This window comes from Papaver somniferum, chromosome 6, assembly GCF_003573695.1.
Source record: "Papaver somniferum cultivar HN1 chromosome 6, ASM357369v1, whole genome shotgun sequence".
In the NCBI taxonomy this organism is placed as follows: domain Eukaryota; kingdom Viridiplantae; phylum Streptophyta; class Magnoliopsida; order Ranunculales; family Papaveraceae; genus Papaver; species Papaver somniferum.
The window spans coordinates 64,242,746-64,261,697 of NC_039363.1; positions in this window are offsets into that span (position 1 = coordinate 64,242,746).

Below are 18,952 nucleotides of genomic sequence, written 5' to 3' on the forward strand. Positions count from 1 at the left end.
TCATATTGGGGATCTGAATCGTAACCGGAGACCTGGAAGTCTTTTATTGTTGTTAACGATGAGGTTGTTGAGGAAGTCTTTGATATTGTTGCTGCCCAGAAATTTGTTAAAGTTAATAACATTTCCAGTGATGTGTGATGAAAAATTAACAAGAACCTGAATAAACCTCCCAACCCAAGACTGGAAACATCCCTTTGATCGACAAGTCACTTGCAAGTATTGAAATCACATGAAAAATTAAAAATACCAAGCAAAAGAAAACCTTAATTAACCAAGTGTTGAAAATCAAAATCAAATAAGAAAAAAACTTGAATTGAATAAGCCTAAATAGATTAATGAAAAGAGGTAACATAGGAGAAGTTGTTGAATCTGAGCGGATAAACTCAAAAGGCTAAGGTTTTGGATTCTTTCACTGTTTGAGAGAGTTAGAGAAAGAGTTTTCGTCATTTGAGGGTAAAGAGTAAAGAGTAAGAGTCAGTTGAGTCTTGGTCTTTCACTGTAATATATTTTTCACATGCAATGGATGTGAAAAATATAGTTTTCATCACCCCTTTCTAAGATGAAAAATCGTTTCACATTATTCTCATGTGCAAAATCTATCTATCACTTGTTACTTAGGTGAAGAATCAAATCATCATCAATTTTCGAGGTGAAAGATTAGACTTTCACATTACTCATTGAGTTCAATTAAAATTACCTTGTTAAGCTATTAGCAGTAATAACTTACTAATCATACTAAAGTTACAAAATTTTGAAGCTCAACGTCTTGCTATTGTTACTTTTGAACTGATCTTTATCTCCTTGTTGAGATTAGCATGAATGATATGAATAACCTCAAAGGTTGCTAGACTTCTGACATGTATATCATAAATCAAGAGAAAATCACAATACATGTACCTGTTAATTAGTTTGAGCTTCATATCATATTTCATAGCCCATCCTCTCATTTTTTTATTCACAATTTAAAAGAATAAATGAACGAGAAAAAAAGAAAAAAGAATATATAACACGTTTTATACAAACATGCTACACATATTGATGATTAAACAACCGCCAAAACCAGTAATAAATTACACACTGCATGTACTCATGAAAAACCAAATTATCACCTTGTTCACATCTGAAAGATCTAACTTTCATGTCATAATATACATTGTTATCAACATATTATGGATTTTGATTCTCTTAATTGTTCTGTTGATATGAAATACTGGAACAAATTTTACTTTGATTCTCATTAAGATTGTAGCATGTTACCTTCTTAGCTTGAGTTTGTTTCTCTCTTTTTTCTTTTTGTAACAGCTCAGGGTGGTATAACCTTTATACCCCTCTTTTTTTATCAATTTAATCTCTTCTTTATCGATAAAAAAAAAATCTCTTCTTTATCGATCCACAAAAAAACAACATATTATGGATAGTAACCCCTGTCAAATACATGTTTCAAGTCAACTACCCAATTATTTTCAGATTTTATCACTTGATTATGAAACAATTACGATGATAATTTTATGTGATAATTTGAATTTTTAAAAAATGAACTCGATAAAGAGCACATCTTCAACATCTTAGGGGGAAAATTTTCGATTGCCAGTGAAAAATCTAGTCTTGGTGATATTCGGTTTGTCTTTTTTTTTCCTTTTAAAAAATAAAGATTTTCTTTAGAACAATGGTGAGATTTGAGTATTTATGGTCGACAGTGAACAATTAAGGTTAACGAAAAGAAAGTCAAATGAGTGTTATTTTAGGGAGTTATTGTAGGGATTATTATTATTATTATTATTATCAGGTTATTACTAACCAAAGCTCTATATGAATCATAATTGATTCTAATTTTATAATAATAATTTTTATTTTAGTTATTATGAAAAGACGCCATCCAAGGCATATATATACAAAAAATAAAAGGGGATAAAATATTACAAATGAGCAGTTGGTAGCCTAGCCACAAGCTGGGCACCAATACCTTTCAATTCAAATATGAGTTTGAAACAATGAGTAATCAGATGCAGCTTCATTCATAGAGTAGATACAACGCCATTACAGAGTCGTTTGAAGAAGAAATAATTTCTAGGATTATTATTAATAACTGTTTTTTCTTTTAAAATAAGATAAATTGTTAACTTAATTAGTTGAAAGGTTATTTTTATAAACAGGGCATCTTTTACTTAATTATGGGCTACTCATATATGGAATCTAAATGAAGGTTTTTTTCGTATAAAAGAAAAAGTGGGCTAGAAATAATTTTCCCCGTAGAGAATGCTTAGAAAAAATCTAAATTTTTAACGGTAAACAATACTGTACTTTAATACGTGTATTAAAAAGTGAACATATTTATTAAACTTAACCATATACTTATTTCTGTCCCAAATTAGTTGAGCGAGTAGTATAATTTTGAGAAATAGTTTATCTCCAAAATTATATCATGGATATTCGTAAATTTTATATCATTTGAAAGACATTTTAAAACAACTATGTAAAAGATACAAACATGGCCTTGAATTACCCATATACAATCCTCTCTCTCGTCATGTAATGCCGTGAAGATAACCGATATGAATCATATGCTCAATAACAAGGTTGACAAATTTGGCGTTTACTTTGTTCCTTTTACTTGTGGAAAGGTGACGTAGGAAAGGCTTTCCGAATTCAGGTACTACGGTCAAACTTGAAGATGAATGTGTTGACTTCATTCTATTGGAGCAGCCCCTCAAAGTGATGATTATATACAAACTATTTTTGTTTTGTAGTTTCTTAAGTCAAACGCCACTAGCTAGAGTTCCAAATCATATCAAGTGATTAGGAGTGCATAAGTTAGAATAACCTTTTAATTTTCCCAAATGCCATCAATTTGTACGAGGATTAATCTTTCTTAGAGTCTACAGGGATCACATGAGGTGAAATTGGTTGAATGTAGCAGTTCTAGAGAGATGACCTCCAAATCTTTTTAAAGTATCCAAAAGATAAACGTTTCTTGATAGCTTAGCTCATGAGTGTCTTCTATGTTCGGTACTGTTGTGCCACCGGAATTAACTGAGTTTCTGAATGTAGGGATTGATACTAGATTTAGAAGTTTTCTCCGATGGAATTTAGGCATCTCTAGCCTCTATTCTCTTCCGTAAGTCACAATGTGGTTGCGGTACCGGGGAAGGAGCTAAAATACCCCATTTTATATTTTTGTGGGAGTTTTTTATTGACCTGTACCGAAGATGCATACAGTGTTTGCACCTTGGACGACCGATGTAAGTATTTTGTATGCGAGGGTAAAAATGTACGTCCCTCTCAGATGTTTTTGATCAATATTTTTCTTAACTTTTTTTCTTCTATATGTGGACCTAATTTCTTCTAAATTAGAGGGTTGCAACATTTTGTTACGTTTTTAATTTCTTCTTATTTCTTCAAATTTATAGTTGATATCTCCAAATTTCCACCAATATCTTATAATTGCACTAAATATACTGTAATTTACTCAAATTAACACCATAATTCTTTTGGATAAAGATGGAATTCGATCAAAGTTTCATCCCATGCATCATCTAGTTGAAATCTATGGGGATGCGCCTTGCTTTGTATCTCCTCGGAATTTTAGACCTAATTCAAGCGAATTGTTCACCAAATATTTTCAAATTAATTTTAATTTATAATTGAAGAATTAAATTTTGATAATAATTTTTTAATTTGATGTCGTCGCCTCAATTCAAAAACTTGAATTTTTAATTTCTTCATTTTTTCTCGACTTCATTCAAAATTCTTCTCATTTCTTTAAATAATCCTACAATTTCACCATAATTTCCTCTAAGTACACTACAGTTTCGTCCTAATTTTTTCAACTTGGGTTCTTCATTGGCCTCCACCGCATAAGCAGACATCTAGTTTAAGTTTTTGTATTTGCATTTAAAGCGATCAGACCTCTTTGTATCTCGCTGGAGTTAATTTGAGTAGCTCAAATGTTCACCACATTCAAGTTAAATCCGAGAGCCTGACATACTCAAAGTGGTGAGCGGTGTTTGTTTATATTTATTGTTAGTTTAAATATCAAAATTATATAAATATTCATTATTTTATGAAGATGAACCATGTACAACGAGTTGATAACAATTTCAGTAAGAAAATTCAATGTTTCGTTTGTAGTTGTGGCATGTTCCGTCTTTTCGAGTAGAAAATGGTATATGTATTGAAAAAAAAAAGGTATTTACATGAGTTCAAACGAACTATCCATGAAGCGAAAGGAAAAAATCACTAAGCATTTACATGCTTCCAGTTTTGGAACACCTAATTTGTCTTGAAGATATCAGAAGGCGAGCTCAAAAAGCATATGTCCATCTTCACAGCATAGACAAGCTCATCTGTAGATCTTGCCCTTCCTCCGTGTACTCTTCTGTTCCGTCCCAACCAGAGTTCCCAACATACTGCAAAAGGTACTATGTGCCACACATTTCTCCTCCTTTCCGCTGTTCTCTGAATCTTCCATCTCAAAATTAAGGACTTTAAATCTCTTGGCATAACCCATATGATCTGAAGAGACTGAATTTAATAATCCCAGATTTTTTGAGCACATCTGCAGGTTAAGAAGAGGTGATCCATTGACTCTACAACATCACATAATAGACAAGAGACTGAACTGGTAGTTACACCTCTATATTATAATATGTCCCTGGTTGGTATAGAATCGTGAAAAACTGCCCACAACATGAACCTGACCTTCGGGGAGCATACTTATTCTCTAAAACATTATGATCAATCATGACTTCATTAATTCGTTGATGATAGATTTTTGAATGATTCCGTAAAATTTCACCAATATTTTATACGAATTCGGTTTCTAACTGTAAAAAGGGAAAACTCATTTTTTTACTCAACCTAACCATAAGTTCAGGCAAACCTAAAAGCCGTGTAATCAAGTGTAGGAAACTAAACTTCTAACTCATATACGAACTCCTAAGAGCAAGGACTATGGAGTGAGTATTCTCATTCAATATGAATGAGTATCACTGGATTTATTCAAATTAGATGCTACTATGGAGTGAGAGTACACACTCATTCACCAATAATCACTCATCCACTCACTGGAACGAATGAGATGATGAAAGGCAAGACTAAGCAGTTGATTTTTGGCTGTTTGGGAAAAAAACACATTGAGCGGCTAAAATCTGCCTCCCAAACCTATTTTTAGAGTTTTATTAATTTAAAACTCTTAGATGTGGAACCCATAATTAGATTTTATTATTAAGAAAAAGAGAAAAAAGCTATGAAGAGACATATGTTTAGCCGTTTGGAGAGAAAAAATCTCTCCAAGCAGATAATGATTAACTGCTTAGTCTATAAATTTACTCCCATGATCAGAAAACACTTTTTCACTCGGCCTTTCAAGTTTTCTCACTCAGTTTGGCAGTAACCGAGTGTTAAAAACACTCATACCATATTCCTTGTTGAAACAAGTGAACCCGGCGTAGTCTTGGGTGAAACCGTGTGGTATTATATTAATCCGACGTCATTAACTTTCCGCCGCTAGTTTATAACCGCCCATTTGGGCAACACCAAGAGAAAAGAGGTGGCGACAGGTAGTGAGGATTGACTCCCTAGACAGACGTCATTCTTTTCAAGTAGGTCACACCGTCACAGCTCTTTGTTGATTTGGTGGCGATGGGTCAACATGTAGGACCTACTACCATTGCACGCGTATATCCCAGAATAACTTGGCCCACCTCTTTTCCTTATTTTCTTGTGTGTGTCTAAATACAAAACAGAAAACGACTCTTATATTTAGATTCGGCACCTAAAAATCGGTTTCTCTAAGTACACGTCCCAGTCTACTTCACAACTTCTTGTCCATCAGCCAAGCTGCCATTCTAGTTTGTTTTTTAAGATGGAACGGCTCTAGGCTTCGAGTGGGCTTTTGTTTGAGATCAGGACGGAGTCTGGTGCGATCGCCTCCAATTGTTGGCTCATTAATTCCACTTGGTTCTTTTGTGTTTAACCTCGCCTCGGCTCTGTCATTGTTTGAGCTCATTTTAACATGCCTAGGCATGTGAGGCGTCTTAACTATAAACTTCGACAAAGTGATCCGTCGTTATAAAATTCGGAACCTGTCCCTGTCTCTAATCAATTAGACCCATACATCCTGCATATAACACGGATGCTCATCAGGAGCATCAGCAAAACCACTATAAACAAAATTAACTATTAAACGGAGAGATTACTGTTTTTTAAGGATTAAATGTTGACTGCATAATCCATTTAACTTATTTAACTATGGATTTAATAGATTGGTTAACTAGAGAGTAGAGAGAGAGGGTTTGGGTTGGTGGATAAGTAAGTGAGTTTACTTAATAATAAAAACAGGTTGACCAATACGGAGAAAAGACAGGTTAGTAGCAAAAACAAATAATTAGGCCAGAGAGAGCATATCAAACTCTAGTGATGCTTCAAAAAAAACAAAAAAAATAAATCAAACTCTAGTTTGGATCATCTGGTTGTCGTTTATCCGAGTATAAAATTTTCTGAAAAATCAATTTATTCAGCTTTTTTGTGATCACCACACGTTTCTTCCGAAGTATTAATAGAGAATAACATCTAGTAAGGGAGACATGTTATTTCATTCATGTATTTCAGTGCTAAATTTTTCATCACATAAATAGCTCATGGAAGGGTTTATATAGTTTCCAATGCATGGAACTATTTTACATTAACCTGCCATCTGGAAATGTACGTGTCTTTACTCGGTTAAGCTGATCACGTTGGATAAGGATCAGCTGCTTAGTATTTGTTTCTTGTGGTGATGTATATCTCAAATAGGAGCACCTGCTTGATCAAATGGTGGGCAGGCACAATCCAAATTTCGGCTATTTATAACACTCCCCCTTGGATGATCACCATTTGCAAATATTATCTTGTTTACTCTTTGTCGGAAAAACCCGATGTGACCAAAATCCGAGTAAAATTTGTTGTCTCCTCAAAACTTCGAGTGTTTAGTGCATCCTTGACGTCACGTACTGAACGCAGGAAAATATGAGTTCCCAGAACAATGATAAACCCGCAGATGTTGCCTCGTTAAAAACCTTGCCAGCAAAAATCCAACTGGGATAAAAACTAGTCAAAGAAAAAGGAGTACAACATCGGTAGCTTTAAAGTGATGATGGTAGTCACACATTTTCTCCCGGCGCCGAAATTGTGTCAGGAAAACCATTTGGGATAAAACGTGAACACTGGAAGCTCGCAACAATACTGTCGACGTAGCTTGTTTGACTTCGTGTCGAACTTATCAGGAAAACCGTGTTCGGTAAAAACCTTAAGAGTATAGTGTGGTAATCCGATCACTGATACCGCCAAAAATTCTATGAACATGATGTTTACCGTTCTAAGGTTGTTATCTCATTAAAAACCTCGTCAGGAAAAACCCAGGGGGACAAAACCTGTACGTAGGAAAACATGAGTACCCAGAACAATGGTATATCCGCAGATGTCGCCTCGTTAAAAATCTTGCCCGGAAAAACCCAGAGGGATAAAAACCAGGACGAAGGAAAAAGAGTACAACACGTCGAACTGCGGATAACAGTGGACTCGCATGCCTCATTAAAAACCTTGACAAGGAAACCCCAGCGGGACAAAACCTTGACTAAGGAAAAAGAGTACACGATGCAAGGTCCAACATTATCAGGAAAACCATTTAGGAAAAACCTGAGCTTAGAAAGAGGGTGGTCGCCGCCACAAAATATTTTCTTTGACAAGATTTACGCCAGGAAAACCACTTGGGATAAAACCTGAACGCCTGCGTCAGGAAAATCGCTTGGGACAAAACCTGACCACCAAAATTCAGAATAATGCCGACGTCGAAGAGCATGTTGCCTCGTTAAAAACCTCGTCTGAAAAACCACGTGCGACAAAACCAGACCAAAGGAAAAGAGTACAACGGACGTTGCCCAATGACAGTGCTGGATACGCATATGCTGCCTCGTTAAAACCTTGACAAGAAAAACCCATTGGGACAAAACCTTAGTGAAGGAAAAAGAGTACAGCGCGTTTAAGTCCAGCCAAAGATTCTACGAGTTTACCCCCCCTGAAGCATGGCTTCTTAAAGCGGTTGGTGGTGTGGACATTTTACATCCTTTAGAAAAACTGCTTTACTAAGTTCAGTTTATGGAGGATTGACTGCCAGATTTTGCGCCGGGTGAACAATCTCCATTGTACACCTCGCATTTAAATCCTCCGCCCATTGCACACCAAATTCAGTTTTTCCGCTTTAACTTCAGGCATAACAATGAAATGCCTTTTGTAAACTCATAAATACCGTAGAATCAATTTCAGCCTCTAAAGGTAACCTGCAAAACAAAAGTTAGAACATAACAAGATAATGCATGTATTATATTCGTATATGGTACTTCTGGACCATAAAGTATTATTTCTACGTACGTATCAGATAGATCGATCACTTCCCATTTTTGGGAATTACACAGTAATAGTGCTAATTTAATAGCACAATAAGTTTTAAGAGTATCAACACTAAATACTCTGGTATATACAGACAAGTTTTATCATGCTAGCATGTCCTCGAACTTCAGGTCGAGCAAATATTTCAATTTCAGCGAGATCTCAAAATTTAATTCAAGCGTGGATTTTAGCGCTATTAAGTGCTCGTTAAGAGGCCAAGGCTGATATCATCAACTTATCCGTAATTTAGTCATTTTTCAACAACTCAAAACAAACAAAGGATTGTTCACAAAATTCTCCACTTCTAACTGGTGATTATGACTTGATTTCAAGCCTGACATAGTTCAAAAAGTAAGGTGGCTGCCTGAGTTGGAAACTCGAATCCTTCAGGGATTCATTACATTCACTAGTCATAACAAGATGCAATATGAGTCCTTCATGGACTACCACGCTAAAGTGCATCTATATTAGGAGAATACTGTTCGTTTTACAGAATCAATCCTGGGGGGTTCAGCAGGAAAAACCCTTAAATTGCATCTTGAGCGATTATATTACTCTCTCTACGCTTCATCTCAAACACCAACCTATAATATTCAGGCCTCATGATTTTTACGGTGTGAGTCGGATCCGATCTTTTGCGCTTTTTTGAGAGATTCCATCCTATACCTTATTTTGAGGGGAATAGACTATATGCCTACCAATCACGATGTCGATGTTCCTCTGCAGAGGGGTACATAACCACCATTGTAAATAGATAATCGACAATCATATGTAATCTAACACATTCTCTAGTACATGCACACTTAATAAAAGTTTCACAGACTGGTACCAGCGCCACTTCAGGGGCATTATCATCTCCTTATTTTCAATGAGGGGTTTCAAACTTAGAGAATGCGGATCATATTTTGATAGTCTCCACGAGCACTATCTATAGTCTCTCTTCAAGAGCACTACATATTAGAAAAGTGATCGGACTCTCTTTTGAGAGGCATATATATGAGGCAGTTATTCAGGCCTCAAGCGTGTTTGAATACACGACTTGTTCATTGCGAGATGCATGATTTAACCTGCTGTGAAAACTTCTTGTGTCTGCATCCTCAAGCAAGTGACAAACAAAAGTTTCCAAGAGCTACTGCAGTTATTTGTTTTAATCATGAGTAATATCCAACACCTCAATTACATCCAATATCTTGGTGTGAGAAAACAAGTGAGATGTTTCACGCCAATTCTAGTGGCAGTCGAACTTTCTTTGATCAAGATAAAAACTTAATAGGATAACCTATTTAAATGTCGACATTGCTTACTGCAACCTTTAGGTGGTGCATGTCATCTCCATGACTTCAAGGGAAAGCCCTTAAATTTGTCGACACAATACTTGCCATCTTCAGGTGGCAGTCTTTGTCCCCCTGGTTAAGGCGGGAAAACCTTTTTAGGTTATCAACATAATTTGCACCATACTCTTGTGGTGACTTTTCTCCCCCTGATTAAAATGGGAGAACCTTAAAGTTTATCAACCTTACTCACGCCAACTTCTGGTGGCAGGTTGTCATGCCAACTTCTGCTGGCATCTTAGTTTTCCTGATCATGGAGGAAACATTACTACCTCATTTCTGGAAGCTCCCAGTTCCATAATTATGTCCAATTTTCAAAGACAACTCTACTCATGATAGTTTTTGGGTGTTAATTAAACCATACAGAAGTATCCCAAAAACAGTTTCAAGCTTGACAAAAGATGAGACATTTCATGCCGTTCCTTTTAACGACTTACTTCCTCCCCTAACGGCGGGAATACAGTCTCATCTGCAATAAGACATTACCAGCTCAGGGTTTTAAAAGTCTTATGAATCGAAACCAACATATATAGTTAGGTGACACTATGGACCAAACACGTAAATTTAAGATGTAAGGTTGTTTCCCAAAACAATATTGATGGTAAATAGTTTGTCGAGCAATCAACTAAAGATGCTTAAACAAAGGAACTCAACTAAACCATGTCGAGTGCGCACATGTGCTAGTTATAAGCTCGATATAATACCAACTGAAGGCAAAACATCAAAAGCCTATAAATTTACCATTAAAATAAATGGACTCAACTGGAAAGTCCAAAAATGGATACGCAACCACAAGATTTTCACAAACAGTTTGGCAAAATCTAACATTACGTGTTAATATAACAAGATACCATCCAACGGATGTGTCTTTCAATACCACAAAGTATTGAAACTTGTCCATAGTGTAGGGTGAATAAGTCCTACAAATGCCACCATAAATCCTATACAGGATTTTTGGTGATTCAACGAATTACCATAATGCTTCTGTTAATGCCACTTAAAAAGCCAAATGTCTCAGGGAACAAACAACACAATTTACATCCTTAGCTTTTGGTTCTATAGAGGATGTCTATGAGCATTTCGTATCGTTCTACTCATTTTGGTAGAAATTGGGTGTCCAAATCACACATGCCCAAGCATGAATAATTCAAGGGTCATTAAACTTCTGGCTAATGACAACGTGGAATTCGACTGTTCGAATTCTCCTATGGCACACCCCATAATAGAGCGTTTCTTTACAACGTACTTCTGGTACAAATGAAGTAACAAAATACTCCACAAAAATGCTCATTTATCGTTTCAAGGTGGTAATACCAAATATTCTAAGACTCAACGGATTCTTCTAGAGCCTGATAGAATATAAGGAAAATACTACACCACCAGATAAAATGATATACGCCTTGTGCAGACGTCTATCATACTATTTGAACCTGAAATGATATTTTACATTTCACAAAACCTCTACAAGGTTACAAAAATAGTTCGAAAATTTGTGTTTGTTGTTCCCTTGTCTTTGAGACAAATATCTCCATCGTCTATTAAATATGGACAAATTACTTCAGGAATCCATATCCGTTAGTACAGGTAGACGAGAGAAAGATAGCAGAGCCATCAACAAAAACATTTGGTAATTATGGGCTACTTCGGGAACCCAAAATTTTATGCCTTATTCCTGGAACCCATAGACCACTTCTGGAGCCTAATATGGATTACTACAGGAAACCACAAATTACACGTTGGATTGCTTCTGGAGTCGACAATGTCTCATGGATTACTTCGGGAATCCATTATTTACAAGAATAAGCAAAGAAAAATAAACAAAACTTAAAACAAAGAAAACAAATATGGTACCGATATAATAAATCTCCATTTTCGTCCATCGGGGGTCGACGAAATATTAATTTACAAGTGTGCAAATGGATACATGCTTTATAGAAAAATTCCTCAATATCAGTCACAAGTCACTTCAGGGACCGCTGATGGAAACTGGCTAGCACTTTATAACAGGTCGCTTCTGGGACCAACGAGCTAGCGGAGCAAACATTTTGCACCCATATTATGTCACACGATGTTCCATCTTCTGGTGGAACTATTTCAAAATTTCCGGAGATTATCAAAGCTAAGAAAATCAAATTTACGTCATCCCAGGAAGGAGGCAATTTCTCGCTCAACCGGTATTAAACTGTTAGTACCACAGTAAATAAAAATATAATTATTAAAATTCGACAAACTACAATTCATGTCTTACCCGTGACCCTGCTTATGCTTTCCAAAAGCACAAATACCTTTTTGACATACACTGTTTAATCGATCACCAAAATGATAACGCGTTTTGATCCACTAAGATCCTGGTCACACAAAATATCAATTAGTGGAGATTATACGTACAATACAAATTAAAATAAGTGTACATAAAATCGGAAAAGAAAGCTTAGCCATCATGTTTGTGCCGCCAACTTCACAATATTTAGTGAAGTTCAATGTTTTTCCTTGTTTAATCAACAAGAGCACACGTCCATGGTTTATATTTCTCCACCATGGCATTTCGGGAAGCAGCTTTCATTTGTATTGGGATTAAATCATCCGATCATGGTTGAAGAGCTAATTTCGTGCTGATAACGTTTTGTGATCACCACACGTTTCTTCCGAAGTATTAATAGAGAATAACATTTAGTAAGGGAGACATGTTATTTCATTCATGTATTTCAGTGCTAAATTTTTCATCACATAAATAGCTCATGGAAGGGTTTATATAGTTTCCAATGCATGGAACTATTTTACATTAACCTGCCATCTGGAAATGTACGTGTCTTTACTCGGTTAAGCTGATCACGTTGGATAAGGATCGGATGCTTAGTATTTGTTTCTTGTGGTGATGTATATCTCAAATAGGAGCACCTGCTTGATCAAATGGTGGGCAGGCACAATCCAAATTTCGGCTATTTATAACAAGCTTGGTTTTGTTAGTCGGCAATAACCTTATGCAAGCATTCGTAATTTCATAATATAGTCCATTAAAATCCTTAAGTTTATATAAGAATTTATTTAGCCCCCTCATTGGTAATTTCACCTTGCTAAATTTTATCTAGATTGCTACACGCATACCAAATTACATGTGGATGGGAGTGCACCGATCTACTAAATCTTGTAGTTATAGTAGTTTCGTCTTATATGGATTTTAAATACCGGTTAGTAATTTCTATTTTACGTCGAGAGAAATATCTACGTATAATTTTTGAAATCTACGAGAGTATAATGTAGGTTCAGTGTTGTAAATAATGCTCGGAAATTTATGGTGGTATGTTCTTTCTGAATCCTAATGTGTTTGTGGGAGTTCGAAATCCGTCAGGAGTCAGCCTGGATTAGATTAAATTATTGGGTGTGCTTGGACTCTGGCTTTAGTTTTGTTGTCCATCTCAGTACTTGTTGTAGAGGTGATTTTCCGACGACGAAAAATCAAGGATAAAATGGTCATTTTGGAATCAACCAGTTTGGTCCAAGCCGATTCACTTTATTAAGGCACAATTATTAAGTCTTATGAACACGGCTCAAACTTTAGTCCCATACTTATAGCTTAGTCCTAAGTCTAAGACGAGACTCGAGCCTAAGCATAAGACAAGACTAAAGCCTAAGCCTAAGCCTGAGACGAGACTCGGGCCTAAACTCAAGCTAGCCTCACAGATATGACATGAGCGTCGGACTCCAAAAGCGAGTCAGCTTATTCCAACAACATGTTGCCTAATATTCATGAAATCGTGCCAGCTCTATGACATATATAGAGCTGGCAAACGGGCGGGCCGGGGCTGGCTTGTTATGGGTTACACGGGTACGGGTTTACACGGGCCAAAACCTGCGGGTTGATATTCTTCACGGGTGGTCATTTCTTCAACCCGCGCCCGTAACGGGTAAAGCTTGCGGGTTCACGGGTTAGCCCGGCTTGTTTAATTAAAACTTAATTAAGCTAATTTGTGACAAATTACAATTTACAAGGATAAAAATCGTAAACACCAACTCACAATTTACAAGGATAAAAATCGTAAACACAACTCAAAACTGATTTTTGATTCTTATAATCCCACAATTCCGTTTTCAAACTCCCCATCATCACTGCTCAGTTTCCATCTTCCTCAAATTCTCATGCTGCTATTCAAACTAAAATCAGACGAAAACCCATTTTCCATATCTACTATTACTCTAATTCCACCTCAATTTCATCCCAATTCTCAGATCCCTTTCTTTATGTTCTTTTCACCATTCAACATTAGAAACTCAATCTCCAAACCCACATCGAATTCTTCCATTTAATCCTTCAAAACCCTAAAAAGGATTCCACAATCTTCCATTTTGGAATCGATTGACATCAGCAGCTCCATCCGGACCATCCCATCTACTTCACATCAACAACAAGCTCTCTATGTTGCTCTGTAAACCACAACAAAATCCCGAACAAACTTTCTCACCTTCTCCGTCTTCTTCTCGATCCCAAAACATCTTCGTCTCATTTCAGTTAACTACATCAACAGCAACAACAGCTACACTTCAGGAAGCAACAATCAATGATACCAAAGCCCATTATTCCTTCTCTTACTCTCTTAGCAGCTCCCACCAACAACACCCAATGGAAGATAACAACAACAACAACAACAACATAAGATTTTGAGAGAAAGAACAGAGGTTCGATTTTAGTAACTAAAATCCCAAGAGTATACAAACAAAACCAACATCTATAAGAACAAGATGTTCCAAAAATTAGATATACAAGGGGCGAAAAAAAGGCTTTACTTCTCTGTATTTTTGATTGAATGAACAAAAAGGAACAAAAAATATTGTAGGAATTCAATACATCTTAACCCAATAACTTAAATTGAATCAAAACCCTAGTCTTCTTCTTCTATCATTAACTCAATTCTCTTCTCAATTTCATAAAACCCCAAATTCAATTGAAGCCCTAATTTCTTCTGGATTTTTCAATTCCAGTACTTCATTGAAATCAGCCTTAACTATTAGTATGATAATGTTCTTTTTCATGTTCTACTTTTAAAATCCACCCTTAATCACTCACTTGCACTTCCAATCTCCAACTCAGAACCCTTAGCCGACTAAAACTCAACCCAGAAACAGAAAGAAAAAGAAAAGTGAAGAAGCAAATCCTCACATCAGTTACTTGAGATTAAATCCATTATTGTTAAGCTTTAATTTACACATGCAAAGAAGATCATACGCAGAAAAGAAAGAAAAAAGAATATGGAGGTGGTGCTAAGGAGGCGCAGAGAGCAGAGTGGAGAAGGAATGAAACAAAATGAAATCTTTTAGGGTTTTTTTTGAGATTTATACCATAAATGAACGAACATGATTAAATGTAATAATCGTACGGTAGAAATTAATAGGACAAGACGGGTTGACGGGTTTAACCCGCGGGTTTATGGTCCGGGGGGGTAAACCCGTTTTCTCACAAGCCGTTATTTCTCCAACCCGCGCCCGGCTTGTTAGGACCAAGCCAAGCCGGACTCGGGTTTTCACGGGCCGGGCACGGGTTAATCCGCGGGTTTCAGCTTGTTTGCAAGCTCTAGACATATATATGAGCCTCACGAGTAAGTTCAAGACTTTAACACATCCAAAGCATATAACATTGAACTCATAGCATTTAATCACGGTCTTGTATGAACTCAACAACATCACTGAGTTACAAGCATGTTTGTGGAACTTCCACTCCCTTAGAGCTTGCAAACTCATGTAAGGGACATATACAAGGGAATTAGGTCTTTTCTCTCCTTCTGGACAAACACCAAGCCTCATCTCTTTTCAAGGATGGACTTTCCTATGCTCATGTCATTGACATACGACCATGCAATGTAGATCAATACTCGACCTCAGCCAAGCTCATATCTCACACATGACACAAACGACTATCCTAAGCTACCTTGTGCTCTCCACATGACATAAGTCGACCATAACTACAAAAAAGAGTTTCCATCCACCTCGGTCAATATCGACTACAGAGAATATCATCATATTATACAAACACTTCATACATAAAGGATGATTAAACCACAATGGGGAGGTATATATTTAAGATGTAGGGAAGGATGTGTATGACAAGTGTTAGTATTAGCCTACTCATACACAAAGATAACAATCGATTGGGGTTACAAAGAGATAACTACGGATGATAGACTCAACTCATCGATCTATTATTAGTTATATACTTGTAATCACAGATGAGTTTCTTATCATATCCTCATCCTTGTCCCGCCGATCTGAGATTAGGGTTTGTTGGGAAAAAAAATTGGTACTTAAAAGAACTGACTTCAAGACCTTTCAGATCTTTTCGATAAATATTCTGACCCTTCCCAATTAATTGGCGGGTAAAAGAGGTCAATGGAATATTGTCTTCAGGATTCAATAAAGCGTTAACTACGTAATTGATTTTAAAGTTTGTATACCCTTGATCCAACCAGGAACACACAATAGAAGTTTCTGACGATGCTTAGAAAGAAAGGAAACACAAATATTTGATGTCATTGAATGAGAGAATATCTTCACTACTTATAGGGGAACTCGTGTCTATTAACTACACCTTTTCATCACCAACAGACACCTCAAGAGGCATCAATGGTGGTTATTCCCCGGACCTCCTTGTCGTAGCGGCAAACATATTTGAAAATATATGATATTTTCCAACTATAAATAGAAACAATTGGTCATTCTGGACACAAAAATAGAACGACAACTTTAGCTAATTTTTTTTTGCTCTCTCATAATCTTATTTCTACAACTCCCCTGAAACTGAGAACTCTGATCTCATCGTTTTCATATATCCTCCTTAAGATCATACCCAATCTCTTTTTTGTGAGTGAAGAAGTATTCGAAGACCATTACCTTAGCTTAGGAGAGGGTTGTTCATCATCAACGTTCCTCGCTCATCATAAACTCTACAACCTTCATATTTTCTACCCCATATATTTTTCAACATCGATATTTACATAAAAGCTTGATATTAACATGTGCCTGATTTTCTTGTTCAAAATTTATTGTTGGAATCCATTAGTATTCTTTAAATATGTCTTATTGCGATTTTGTATTAAGATCTGGAAGAAAATAATTATAAGTATTTTTATTTATAACAAATCCCCCCAAAATATTTATAATTGGATTTTTTTCTTTTTAAAATTCTTTTATACCCTAATTAATTTTTTATTGTTTAGTATAAAGAAAAAATTGGAATTTCACTACAGTGTTAAGATTTAAATATAAATCACGCAAAATATATTAAGGTTAGAAAGAAAAAGATATTTTATGAACAAGAACCAAGTCTGATAACATTCACATTTGAAACTGATGGGGTCCACGAACCGCCGAACCCACTCCGGGCCCGACCATATTGCATCGATACTGTCCCCACGTGACCACCTTGAAGTTAGAGGTGTGGAGTTTTATCCAAAAGGCCACGGTGCTATGTAGGAAGAATGCCTTACTTATATATCACCATATGGAACTTGTGTTCCTCCATGAGGGACTATCTTTAGTTATCCCATGTGTGACTCACATATGTGTATTGAGCCACAAAACTCCAACAATCTCCACGTTGGCGAGAATACACTCCTCCTCGCCACCTCCCATGTGTGACTCATTCGATTTAGATGTTGTTAAATGGCTTTGCATATTCAATTTAGATGTTCAATATTTTCTTCTTGATCGATTTGTTGATTCTGATTTATATGTATGTTTTAGTTGAGGCGATAATTTTTGTTCAATGGTTTGCATGATCGATTTGTTCAAAGGTTTCTTTTTCAGGAGATAATTTTTGTTAGTTCTGATTGAGGCCATGATTTTTTGTAAGTTTTGATTGAGGCTATAAATTATTTTCTCTGAGAATCAAATTTATGGTTCCCATCCCGAGAATATCTGCTGGAGGTTCTCATCCCGAGAATATCTGCTGGAGTTTGTGAACTCCTTCTGGGAACTTAAGTCCGCGAACTAAGTCCGCATACTTGAGTTGGTTATATCTAAAGACGATTATTAACTAAGGAATGCAAATTTCAAACCGTGGCTATAAAATTCATGAATCGGTTCGAGTGAATCAAATCCTTTTTGTTTCGATTGTGTCTTTTATAGTTATATAAGATTTATACAATTGAACAACTCTCTAACTAGCTCATTTGAGTCATTTGATCTAGTTATGGTGAAGAAGAATATGTTTGATATGAAAGGGCTCATATGGCTAATCATTTGGTTAATTATTGTTGAACCAACAAATGTACATGTTTGGGTACGGTTACACAAACCTAAAATCGTGCATCTCATTTGTGGGTAACAAGATAAGTTTTAGATCCAACGGTTGAAAGATATTATCTTGAATCTAATCAGGTTTTTCATCTAACGGTGAATATTGAACGCTTTGTTACTAAGCTAACATTGATTGCAAACCCTGATTTGAAAGACTATATAAGGGAGAACTCTAGCAACTGGGAAACCTAATCCCCACACCTTCTGTGTGATACTAGTTGTATAAGCTAGAGTCGATTCTCCTTTAACCTTAGGTTTCTTCTCGAGACCCTGTAAGTTAACGAATTGAAGACTTCATTGGGATTGTGAAGCCAGACCGATACTACTTTCTTCTAGTTGTGTGATCTGATCTTGCTAATTCTATCGTGTTGAGTACAACCGTAACGATTGTCTTGAGATTGTTATCTCCAGTAGGCAAGATATAAAAGTAGTCACAAACATCTTCGTCTCATCGTTTGTGATTCCAAGATATCTTCTTTCGCCGCGTCGATTAAGATTATTGTGAGTTTATTGATAATACTAGGTTGTTCTTCGGGAATATAAGTCTGGGTTATTAATTGGTTCTTGTTCACCTTGATTTATCAAAATGCGGAACAAAACTTGTAGGTATTTCTGTGGGAGACATATTTATCTATTATCGTAGACTTTTCTGTGTGATACAGATTGTTTATTAAAGTCTTCGACTTTGGGTCGTAACAATTGTGGGTGAGATCAGCTAAGGGAATCAAGTGCGTAGTATCCTGTTGGGATCATAGACGTAAGGAGCGCAACCATACCTTGGATAAGTGTGAGATTGATTTGGGTTCAACTACAGTCCAGACCGAAGTTAGTTTGTAGTAGGATAGTGTCTGCAGCAGCTTAATACAGTGTGTGTTCAATCTGGACTAGGTCCCGGGGTTTTTCTGCATTTG